Raw genomic sequence first — 11,089 nt, forward strand, 5'->3', positions numbered from 1 at the left:
TAGTAGCGCACTTAGCCGAGCACAGAATGAACGCTGTCATGCGGCTCGCACCGGTAATCACAACACACCGCGGAAGTCTGAACGAATCGTGCTCCTCCCCTTCTCTTCATCACTCGCTATGCTTCACCATTCACGGTCCATCCGCATAACTAAAACTTTCAAAAAAGTGCGAAGCAATTTAAACGAAACAGAAACATTATATTAAATCAGGTTTTGGTCTCAGCATTCCTCCGAACATAAGAGAAAGTTATTGCCATGAATCTTTTCTCCTCTCTTACGGTAAGACAAAACACTCTGCACCTAAACCTCCAGCCTGTCTGGTAATGCTGAAATTGCACGCGCTTGCCCTTGAGCGCACATCTGCCCAGCGAGAGCCCATCTCGCCCAGACCAGGGAAGTACAGATGTCACCCACCACCCCAGCAAAGCAACGTTCAAGTCTTTTTTTTTTTTTTAAACGATGGGGATGTCTTAGCTGCCAGCTTGGAATTTATAGAAAGCATCTCTCAGGGTAACGGAACTAAGTACTGACACTGAATCATCTCCAGGCAGGAAAGTCTCCCCAAAAAGTCACTTCCCAGCCACTCTCAGTAAACGAAGACTAACCCTGCATATCCGTAGGCTTTTTTTTTTTCTTTCTTTCTAAAACTGCTGTGCTAATTGCTGGCTGACTTCACGGAGCTCCACTAAGAGCAGGGGAGCCGAGACGCAGCTGCGCCCGCACCCCTGGGGCGGGAGGCGGCTCTGGTCCGGCCGGCGCCCGGGCGGGGGGCAGCACCCGGCTAACGCCCACCCGCACCCACGGACTGCGCGCACGCCTGCTCACCTTGCGCTTTCTTTTAAAGTAGGGTTATCGGCAGAGTCTGTACCCGCATGTGCATCCAAAGAGCCGAGCGCTCTCCAACTTCCTGGGGATTCAGAAGCTTTATGCAGCTCTGTATCTGCCTGTGTTATTTTTTCTAATAAGTATGTAATTTATAATATTGAACAAAATAAGGAATAAATACCACTTGTCACTATCCAATGCTACAACTTCTCTTAAGCCTGTAATTACTTACAAAAGCCTTTTACTACTGTACAGATCTCCCACAGATTTCTCCCTAAGTAAGGTCAGGCTTAATCTGAAGACTGTCATCTCAGAAGACGGGAAATTATTTCAACATATTTATCGCTCCAGTTTGATCTATCCCAAGGATGAGGAGAAGAGATATACGCTACTTACGCTTATTGAAAGTCCTCAAAAAGTTTACAAGAAGACTGTGAGGCTGTGCAGCTCGCGGCTCCACGCCGCTCACCGGTACCTCTCCAGCAACGCGCCCTGGAGGAGATGCCGGAGGCTAACGAAGGAGGAGGGGACGAAAAGGGTGCGGCTAATTTGGGTCCCGTTCCCTGCGGAGCAGCACAAGTGAAAAACGGGGAAGGGCACCCGAGCCAGGCACGAGCCCCCAGCGCTCCCCGGCCCCCTCCTGCCCGAGCCCCCCGGCACGCCTGCGGCGCCGCGTCCTGCCCAGCCCCCGGGGAGCCTGTCCTCCGGGGCCTCGAGGGTCCCCGAGTGGCCTCAGCCAAACGCACCTTACGGTGCCGGGGAACCTCGGCTGTGGTGGCCCAGTCAATGTTTGTCTGAAGATGCAAGACACCTATGTCAAGATCACTGCCCGACAAGGTTTGCAAAGCACAGACTACGTCGGGGATTTTCAACAGCCTTCCCGCCGCGCAAGCCTGCGCCCCGCGCGCCAGCTCACGCAGAGCCGCGGGGACGCGATGCTGTCCGCAGACGGCCAGATAGCTCTGTCCGCTGCTTGTGGCGGGCTCAAGTTTGGGTCTTTAAACGTAAGGTGTTTTTTCACGTCTTTTGGGCAAGAAGTACTCAAAATGCACTGATGTCTTGCTCTATTAACAAAGAAACTATGGCAACACACACATAGTTGCCAAGAGAATTACCGAAACGAGGTTTAATAGTTAATAAGCAGCCAGATGATGTCAGACTCATCTATTAAGACCAGTTTATATCTGCCTGTTAGAACTTAATGTCCCAGCAAGTTGGGTTGGCCAGGATTAAATGGTCTTCCTTTTAGCCCAATTACCAGTAATAAACCCAATTTTCTAAAGAATCAGGTAGAGTTATCCAAAATGCGGCCAGACCATGCCTGTATTTCATAGCGCAACTATTACGCCCCTTTTGTTAAGAAGCGATTTTCTAGATGTCAGAGATGTGAATCAAAATTTAATGTAATGTGTGTGTTATAAAAACAGAAGTTGCAGAAGTTGCTCACACAACACCCTGACTGCCAGCCTGCCTGCATCACGCGTGGAGGAAAACAAAGGCTTTGCTAATTAATATTTGTGCCAATGCATTTCTGAAGTGCGCTGAAATTATTTTTCTTTTTTATAACTGAGGTGATCAAGAATTCTTAAGAAACAATTTTCAGTGAAAATCAGTTTCTAAAATGCACTGGTAATTATTTTAGGGAAAAGCACTAAGCTGGCAGATACACTTGCAGAGTGTTTTGTTTTCCTAGCTGAGCACATCTGCCATGAGGAGACCCCGGGATCCTCACGGCTCCGCACGGCCCGCAGGGGGACCATGTCCAGCAACACTATTAATTGCAAATCAGGAGCCATTATGGACTGCTGGTTATGTGGCCTCCCGAGTCCAAAGGGAAATATGCTGACCTGGTGAGTCTGTAATCCAACACTACAGAAGACCTGGAGACATGAAGCAACAAAACTCTCACCGTCAACTTAATCCAACGGCTTTGGCCAGCATCACCTCAAAAACAGTAAAGAAAAATAACGTTTGTGTGGAAAGAACGTGGTATACATTAAACACTAAATAACAGAAAAAATATTAACAGATTACCAGTCAATGCAAGCACAAAAAATGCCATCAATCTGTGCCAGTGAGTCACTGACTCTCTATTACTGGGCTATCAAAATAATTATTATTTGAGTTTCAAAATCAGACAAGGTTTCTACTGACTAAGAGTTTTGCAAATACAGTAAGGGATTTTGCACTGAAATAGCTGGGCTTCTGGTTAGGCAGGGTAGAAAAACGAGGCCAAGACTACAGAGCAAGTCCAGACCCAACCCGTCTGCCTCGGCTTGGCACGGCTCCGCTCCAGCGGGTTGGCGCTGTGCTCGCCGGAGAGGTCACCCGAGTCCCCGGGTAAAAAACGAGACGTTACGGAGTGCTGTGAGATTAGGTAACGTCACCAAGAAAGCCACTTTCTTCGCTGGTGATCCCAGCGAGCTCTACAGAAGGAGAAGCCAGACTTCGAGCAGGTTTCCAGCTGCACGGACGCGCGTTCCACACAGCAGATTTCCCAGGACGACAGGACGCCGTCCGGAAGCCAGCTGCTGTCGCGGCTGCCGGCGCGGCGCTGTGCCCGCAGCACCTCCGGTGGCACCTGCGGGTGCTCCCTGCAGCCGCACAAACTGCAGCGTCCCGGGAAGCCTGTCCCGCGGAGCCGGCTGTCCAGGCCATGGCGGGGTCTTCCACAACGTCCAACCGCTATTTCCTTCCTGTTTTTATCGCTTCTTCCACTGAAGACTGAGATGGAGAAAAAGGCGCTCCCTCCCCGCCTCTGGCGCTCTCCCCTGCCCCAGACCGAAGGCCGGGTCCCTCGCCCATTCCTCGTGGGTCGGAGCTCCTGGCACTGGTCAGTGGCAGTGGTCCCCCCGGTCGCTCCCCGAGCAGCCGCAAGGCCCTGGGGAGCGGTGCCGAGCGCACCCAGCCAGGGCTTCACCACTGATCAAGCCCCCCCCAGTTCCAGGCAAAACTTCTTTTCTTGCAGAGCTGCTCTCTAATCAACTTCTTCCAAGTCACCCACCACTCCGCCGCTGCTGTCATCACCGGACACACCGCATCTGCACGAGCATCCTACCAGACTACTTGACACTTCCCTTTGTCTCTGGCGTGCTCTATTCTTAGCAGCTCTCAGCTCACTGGTCCTTTAAACCATCTCAGCTTTGACCTACTGCATCTTCCCCAACTTTCTTTCATTTCAGTCTCCAGTGCTGCCTCCCCTGAAATCAATCATAAAACTCCTAATCCTTTCAAAGGGAAAGACAGGACGTTATCTCTGGACTATTTCTAGCTCGCTCCTGATTACATCTGACTCCGCTCCCCTTACGCGCAACACAAAACTAAAGTCCTCTGGCAACAAGCTCCTCCTCCACTTTTTAAGGATTTTTGTACCATCCACCTCTCTAACCAGGTCACAAGCCAGAAACCTCCGCTCAGCGTACAAACTTCAGCCCAGCCGGCAGCAGCCGCGAGGCGGCTCAGAGCGCGGCACACTCAGCCGAGGAGACGCCGGGGGAACCAGCGCTGGTTTCCCCGAAGAGAGAGGTGTAAAACTGGTGCCTCCTGCCGGAGCTGGCTGATCCACGAGCACGTAGGAGAGGTCCCCACGAGCCGTGACGACGCACGGAATGGACAGCACACGCAGCTACGCGTGAGACCAGGCCAGACTCCATTACCACTGATGTGCATTGGCAGCCCTGGTGTTTAAGGAACATGAAGTGCATGACTTTGAAGAATTTCTCATGTGTTAGTATCCACTCCGTAAAGAAAAACATTAAACAGTTTTAAAAAACTCAGCTCTTCATTTGAACATCTCAGGAGAGACACGGAAATGTTCTCTATGAAGTGAACAGCTAAATAACACATAACAGATGGACCATCTATCATAAATATAATATTCACCATTTGGAATAAAACGAGCAGTGCAGCTGTCCACTGTCCCCATTTGGAGGGGTTTTATTCATTAAATAAGCAGAAACCAGGTGACTGTGGACGAACACTAGAAGATTCTATGCAGATGACGGCACATCTTGCCAATGACAGCAAACTGAGTGGGGAAGTGGACACTTTGGAAGGGAAGGCCACCCTGCAGGAAGACCTGGATAGGCTGCAGGAGTGGTCTAACAAGAACTTTATGAAGATCAACAAAGACAACTGTACGGTCTTGCACCTGGGAAAACATAACGCAGGAGTGCAGCACAGGCTGGCATCTACCTGGCTGGGGAGCAGCTCTGTGGAAGGGGACCCGGGGGTCCTGGTGGACAAGCAGCTCAGTATGAGTGAACAGTGTGCCGCTGCGGCAAAGAAAGCCAATGGGATGCTGGGTGGCAACAAGAAGGGCAACACCAGCAGAGATAAAGAAGTCATTATCCCACCCTACTCGGCGCTTGTCAGGCCACACCTGGAAGACTGTGTTCAGTTTTGGTCCCTGCTATACAAAACACATGTGGACAGGCTGGAGAGGGTCCAGAGAAAGGCGACAAAGATGATCGAAGGACTGGGAAGCCTGCCATGTGAGGAAAGGCTGAGAGAACTCCATTTGTTCAGCCTTGAGAAAAGAAGGCTTAGGGGAGACCTTATCCAGTAGTTCCAGTAGTTAAAGAAGATGAAGACTCCCTTTTTACAACGTATCACATGGAGAAGACGAGAGGTAATGGGTACAAGTTACTCTTGGGGAGATTCCGACTGGACACCAGAGGAAAACTTTTCACAATGACAACAATCAGCCACTGGCATAATCTCCCCTGGGAAGATTCCCCAAGGTTGGCCACTTTTAAGATTCAGCTCAACAGGATGCTGGGCCATCTTGTCTAGACCGTCCTTTTGCCATAAAAGGTTGGACCAGATGATCCTTGAGGTGCCTTCCAACCTGGTATTCAATAATTCTATGATCTTACACAATGACGGGGTGACTCTCAGAATCACAGAATCATTAAGGTTGGAAAAGACCTCCAAGATCATCAAGTCCAACCATCAGCCCAACACCACCGTGCCCACTAAGTCATGTCCCAACAGCTTTGCAAGGACCTCACTCCATTCATGCACATGGAAATCAAAACATGGTCCTGCAAAGCCACCGAAGCAAAGACATTTTCTCCTGTGGGCAGCACCACTGGAAGGAGTAAGACTGTTCGCCTAATTCACTGCTCAAAGAAAGGGCTGTAATTTAGGAAGAGTTGCTTTTCCGGTATGTATTTTGCTACACAAACCCCACAACAGCTACAAAAATAAGCAATAATTAAATTTCAACCTAATCTGTTATCTTTATTTATGATAAATTATGAATTACTGTATTATGGACACTCATTAAATTCAGAAGGCTGCTAAATAAAATATATCAATATTCCTAACTCCCCGATCCAGAGCCCACATAATTTAATAATAACAGTCTTGCATGACTTGAGCGAGGCCAGCAGCAGGCTGCACTTGGTGGATTCAGGTCCTGTTGGGAGTGGGCGCAGAAAGGAGCATAAATCTAAACTAGGGATGAGATGACTCAGACAAGACCGTTAGAATGAGGCAGACGATAAAAATACCCAAAAGACGTAAGGCAAATCTTAGAAACACTAATTGGGTTCTAAACCAGCAAGGTTGGGCCCGTTTTTTCTTGCCTGTTGCCTACCCGAGCTCCGCACCGCGGGGGGACAGAGCGAACGCCAAGGCTGCGCCCTCCCTCGGCCCCGCATCCTCCCGCCGCCACACTCGCCTCGCCCCGCGGGCAGCACAGCTTGTGTGGGGCTGGCAGGAACGCGCCGGGACGTTTTCCCAATGGCAGGGGAAGAAGAGCGGCCCCACAGAAAGGTGTGGCGTGTCGGTACCCCCAGAAAGCACAGGCTGATGAATCAGCTTCGTACCAGGCCCAAACCGCTGCGGATCGCTCTGTGGCCGCGACTTCCTCCACAGCAAACCTGTGCAGAAAGCCAGCACGAAGGTTTTTCGCTTTCCAGATTAAACCCCTCCAAGGATAGACATTAATTTCTTTCAGGCTTCAGTTCTGGAGCAGAACAAGCTATTTTTATCTTACTATTTTAAAAAGCAAATTTTTGTTAGGAAACTGGAGATTTGCCTCTGTCAGAAGTAAGGAGTTTCTCTCTGCGATTGCCATTAAGTAACGGACACTCATTTAATCAAAGACTCTCTGTAATTTGACAAGAATCTCTAGAAATAATTTCTCCCTCGTGAGAGGTTTTCTGACAAGCCGTAATTGAGAGAGTGACCTTCACCGGGAACGGGGAGTTCTCGGAGGCCCGGCCAGGAGCCGCAGGCCAGCTCCTCCCGCCGCGGGGTAAGGGCCGCTTGCCTCGGCGCCAGCCGGGGGGTACGTGACATGCCGCCAGTGGGCTCTTAAGCCCCCCTTAATCACCCTGGACTCCCAAAGTATTTTTCAGAAGGAAATTCAACTACTTGGCTTAATTTGTCCTCATCTCTGTCAATGGCCCGACAGAGAGAGGGGAAAGGGAAACAGTCGCCCGAGAGCTTTTGAAAATCCTGTTCTTAATTAATAGCGTGTCAACGTGTGCTGCACATTTCAGTGATGTTTTGAAAGACGCGTACATTGTAAGCGATTCCCTGTTAACTAATTATGAAACGCAAAGTCATTGCCAATTTACCATCGCAAGACAATGTTACAGCTGCTTTCATATTGACACATTAGGCTCAGACTTTAAAACAGATCCTTCAAAGGCAATAAGCGATTAGCAGGAAAATGAGGCCCTTTTTACGGTAAGTGACAACTGAAGAGACCCGCTGTTTTCAGAGAAAACAGAGAACTCGCTCCGAGATTTAAATATTGTATTCCTGCTATAACATCTGAAGCTGCTAACTCAAAATAACTGCAGACGCAGAAGTGGCTTTCTCTCTTTCCTCACCTTTCAGTTCCCTTAGCTCACTTCCCAAAGGTTCACCCCGTCGCTCTCGGTGACGTCTCTGCACAGTACCTGCTTCTCCCTCGCACGCGGGCTGCAAAAATGAACACGGAAACATACACGCCGGGAGTCCAGCTCCAGCTGACTTCGGTTTCAGCGACTAGGCTTCAGCGTGACAGCGTATCTTTAACAACCGTATCTCACATTAGCAGAACATCTTTGTTTACGCCAAACATACCACATAACGTTCAGCAGTATAGGAGGAAGAAGGATCGTAATTAAATCTGTACTGTAATTGTCAAAACAAATAAGCAACATTTATTTTGCTCATTTGCTGATAGAGATTCGCAGTGGAAGCAGGAAAATGAACGTGTTGGGCGGTGGATGGAAGCGGATGGAAGAAGAGGTCGCGAGGTCGGGCGACGAGCGACGGACGACGTCAGGACCCAGGCCCCGTCGGCGGTGGTGCGGGCAGGGCAGCGGGTTGCCCGCTCGCCGGAGGAAGCGCCTCTTGCAAGACACGAGTTGCGCCCGAGATGGAAGAGCCTCAGCGCAGAGCGCTCTGGGTACAACGCCGAGCAGAGCGAGCTGCCCCACGCCCTTGCTCGAGTCCCCGAAAGAGCTTTCCTCTTACTTGCTTTTTAATTAACTGCCAGTAATTAGCATCACCCAAGCAGCCTCAGCAGAGTGCCTCTTAATGGCTTTTCACTACCCTCCAAATGCAGTGCCTCTTAATTACAGGCTGATCCTGGCCAGGCCGGCGGGTCTGCGCGTCCCCGGCGCCAAACCCACCTCCCTGGCGCCGACCCGCTGGTGAGACATGGCATTCGCCGCGTTCTGGAGCATTCCCTGCAGCCACTGGACACACCTCGAGAGTGAAAAAAAAGGGAGGTCTGTGCGTGTCGCCCTACTCGGGGCGTAGGGATCCCCATTACACCAGCTGAGGCAGCCCGGCCACAGGGGCTGGACACAAGCCGGCTGCGGGTCTGACGTTTGGTGGACAGCCACCACGCTGCGCTGGGGAGAGAGCCTCGGTGGCAGAGGGACTAACAGAGAGGGAGGAGTTTAAAATAATAATAATAAGTGGTAAGTCTAAAAGAAAGAGAAGCTCCAGAGAGCGGAAGAATTAGGGATCATTTTCCCCCTCCTTCCCCTGGTTTATTTCTCCGGTTTCCCAGTACGCCGGCTGCACAGTCGCGCTGCGCACCCGCGATGACGCCCCTTCCCGCTCCCGGTGCTGAGTGCAGGGAGCACGAGCCCAACACGGGGACAAAACCCGGCCTGGGAGGTCCAAGCCAAATTCAGCAGGTGCTTCCTGCGTGGTCTAACAGGTCACTTCTTGGACCCCATCTCATCAGTCAAACTGGCCGACTGTAACGCCCGGACACTCACACACCTACAGAAACTCTGTGACCCAAAGGGGCACTCACAGCCAAGGACAAACTGACACGGCCTAAACAAGGGGCTCATCCCGCAGGGCATCGCTGCAGGACTGGCTGGGCTGCAGGTGCTGCTGTCACCCGGGCAAACGCTCCTGGGTGCTCAGGGCCAACAAAAACAATTAGAGTTCAGCTGCAGGTAGGGGCCTCCCCATGTCCCGAGGTATAAAGTATCAGCTCTCTGAAGCACCCGTAGGAAGGAAATCATGTATGTGGGGCATTTATTTGACAACACTGTAAAGGCTTTACTTGAGCTCCAAGCCTACCCAACGTCATCGTATCAAGACCTACTTTTGCAATAAACCTTATGCAAAATTTGCAACACGTTATTACACAAAGAACTTGCAAGCACTGGGGCTTCCCAAAAAGGTTAAAAAAACAATCTGGAGGAACAGAGCTTCCACTTATGTGAGACATGGGAAATCTGATCGCAGCAACCCTACCTGCCCTCCCAACAGCGGGTCCATACGGGGGGCACCAGACAAGCTGAGGGATACCTGGGGGCCAAAAGGAGATGTTGTCCAGATAGGTTACGTTCATATGCTAGTGAGAAGAATTACTTTTTTTTCCCAAATGTGCCTATATTTATGGCAACACAAGTAATTTTTTACAGTTAATGATTATTCACGCCTGCGGTTACAGATCTGACCGTTTCCCTGTCCCGTGAGAAGGTTATTGCTGGCAGCAAAGAAGAGGCAAGAGCACTCCAGCGGTGCCAGTCAGACAGACGACGCGGGGTGGTACGACGCCTGGATCCAGACTTTGCTAGGGCTTGCAAACTGCTGACGTGAGATTGACAACGGCCTGGAAGCTAATGGAAGCCCTGGGGTGGCCTCCCCAAAGCCTGGAAGGTGCTTTCAGCTCTGACCCTGGCTCGCCAGCGCGCACTCCCCTCGGCGTGTGCCGGCACTGCTGCAGGCGCGCGGCTCTGCTCCCTTCTGCCCGGGAAAGGCAACAGCCCCACGACCGTGCCGCAGCCAACTGCAAGCTCAGTGCGCCGCTTCGCTCCCCTTTTTGTTTCTTTAAAAGTTTTGACAATGTCTGGATTTCACTTAAAATCCGAGTCGCTTGCATGGTGCGCAGAGGAGCAACGTCTGAAGTGCAAAAAGCCATATATGCAGATGGCTTTCCAGTAACTAAACAGAAAGAGGAACAAGCGTTCAAAGAGCACCCAGCCAGACGGGCACGGCCGCAAATGGCCTGCTCCCTGGATCACTCTCTGCCATAAATGTCAATTTATTCTTGCTATTTTTCTTTATGCTCTGTGACATTAACAGAGTAAATTTAGAAACAACAGACTATTTCTTTATATAGCAACAGCCAACCTGTGGAAAGCAGTGTCCCGAAACTGCAGGAGAACAGATTCTCCAGCAATATTTTTTTTAAGGGTTGTCAGGTCGCATTACCGCTAACAGGCTGACAAGCTGAGAGCGCAATAGGGACGCACACACTTCTTTGTCACGACGCGCACTGAAGGGCAGGAGACACTCCCGCCCGGCTGCCGCGGCGGCCTGGCTCCCCCCGCTAGCTCCACGCATGGAGACAGTGTGTTTGGGTGGCTCGGAGGTCTGATTCGCAGTAGGAACCGAACAGCAGGTTAAGAAGTGATGCTATCTGGTTAAGAAAAATGAGAAAAAAGTGTTCAGTAGCTTTTTACAAGATGGGAAGAGTTCTGGTGGAGCTCTGCTGAATGGAGAGACAAAGCCCGGCTCACCGTGCTGAGCAGCACCGACAGCCGATCAGCGAGGAGCATGGGCTGCAACGGCACAGGGGATCCTGCCTTCAGCGCAGCGATGACGGCTCCTGCGCCTCTCCCGCACCACGCACAGCAGCAGTGGGTCCATGACCAGACCTCCTAGTTGCTATGGAAATACAGATAATAATGAGCAGCAGGAGTAATTGTAGGATGCACCAGTTGCTAACGTGAAATCCAATGCACTTTATCAAGCTGTAACAATATCCCAACTCCTGGCGCACAAT

This window comes from Phaethon aethereus (genome assembly GCF_964289735.1).
Source record: "Phaethon aethereus genome assembly, chromosome: 7".
Taxonomy (NCBI): Eukaryota; Metazoa; Chordata; class Aves; order Phaethontiformes; family Phaethontidae; genus Phaethon; species Phaethon aethereus.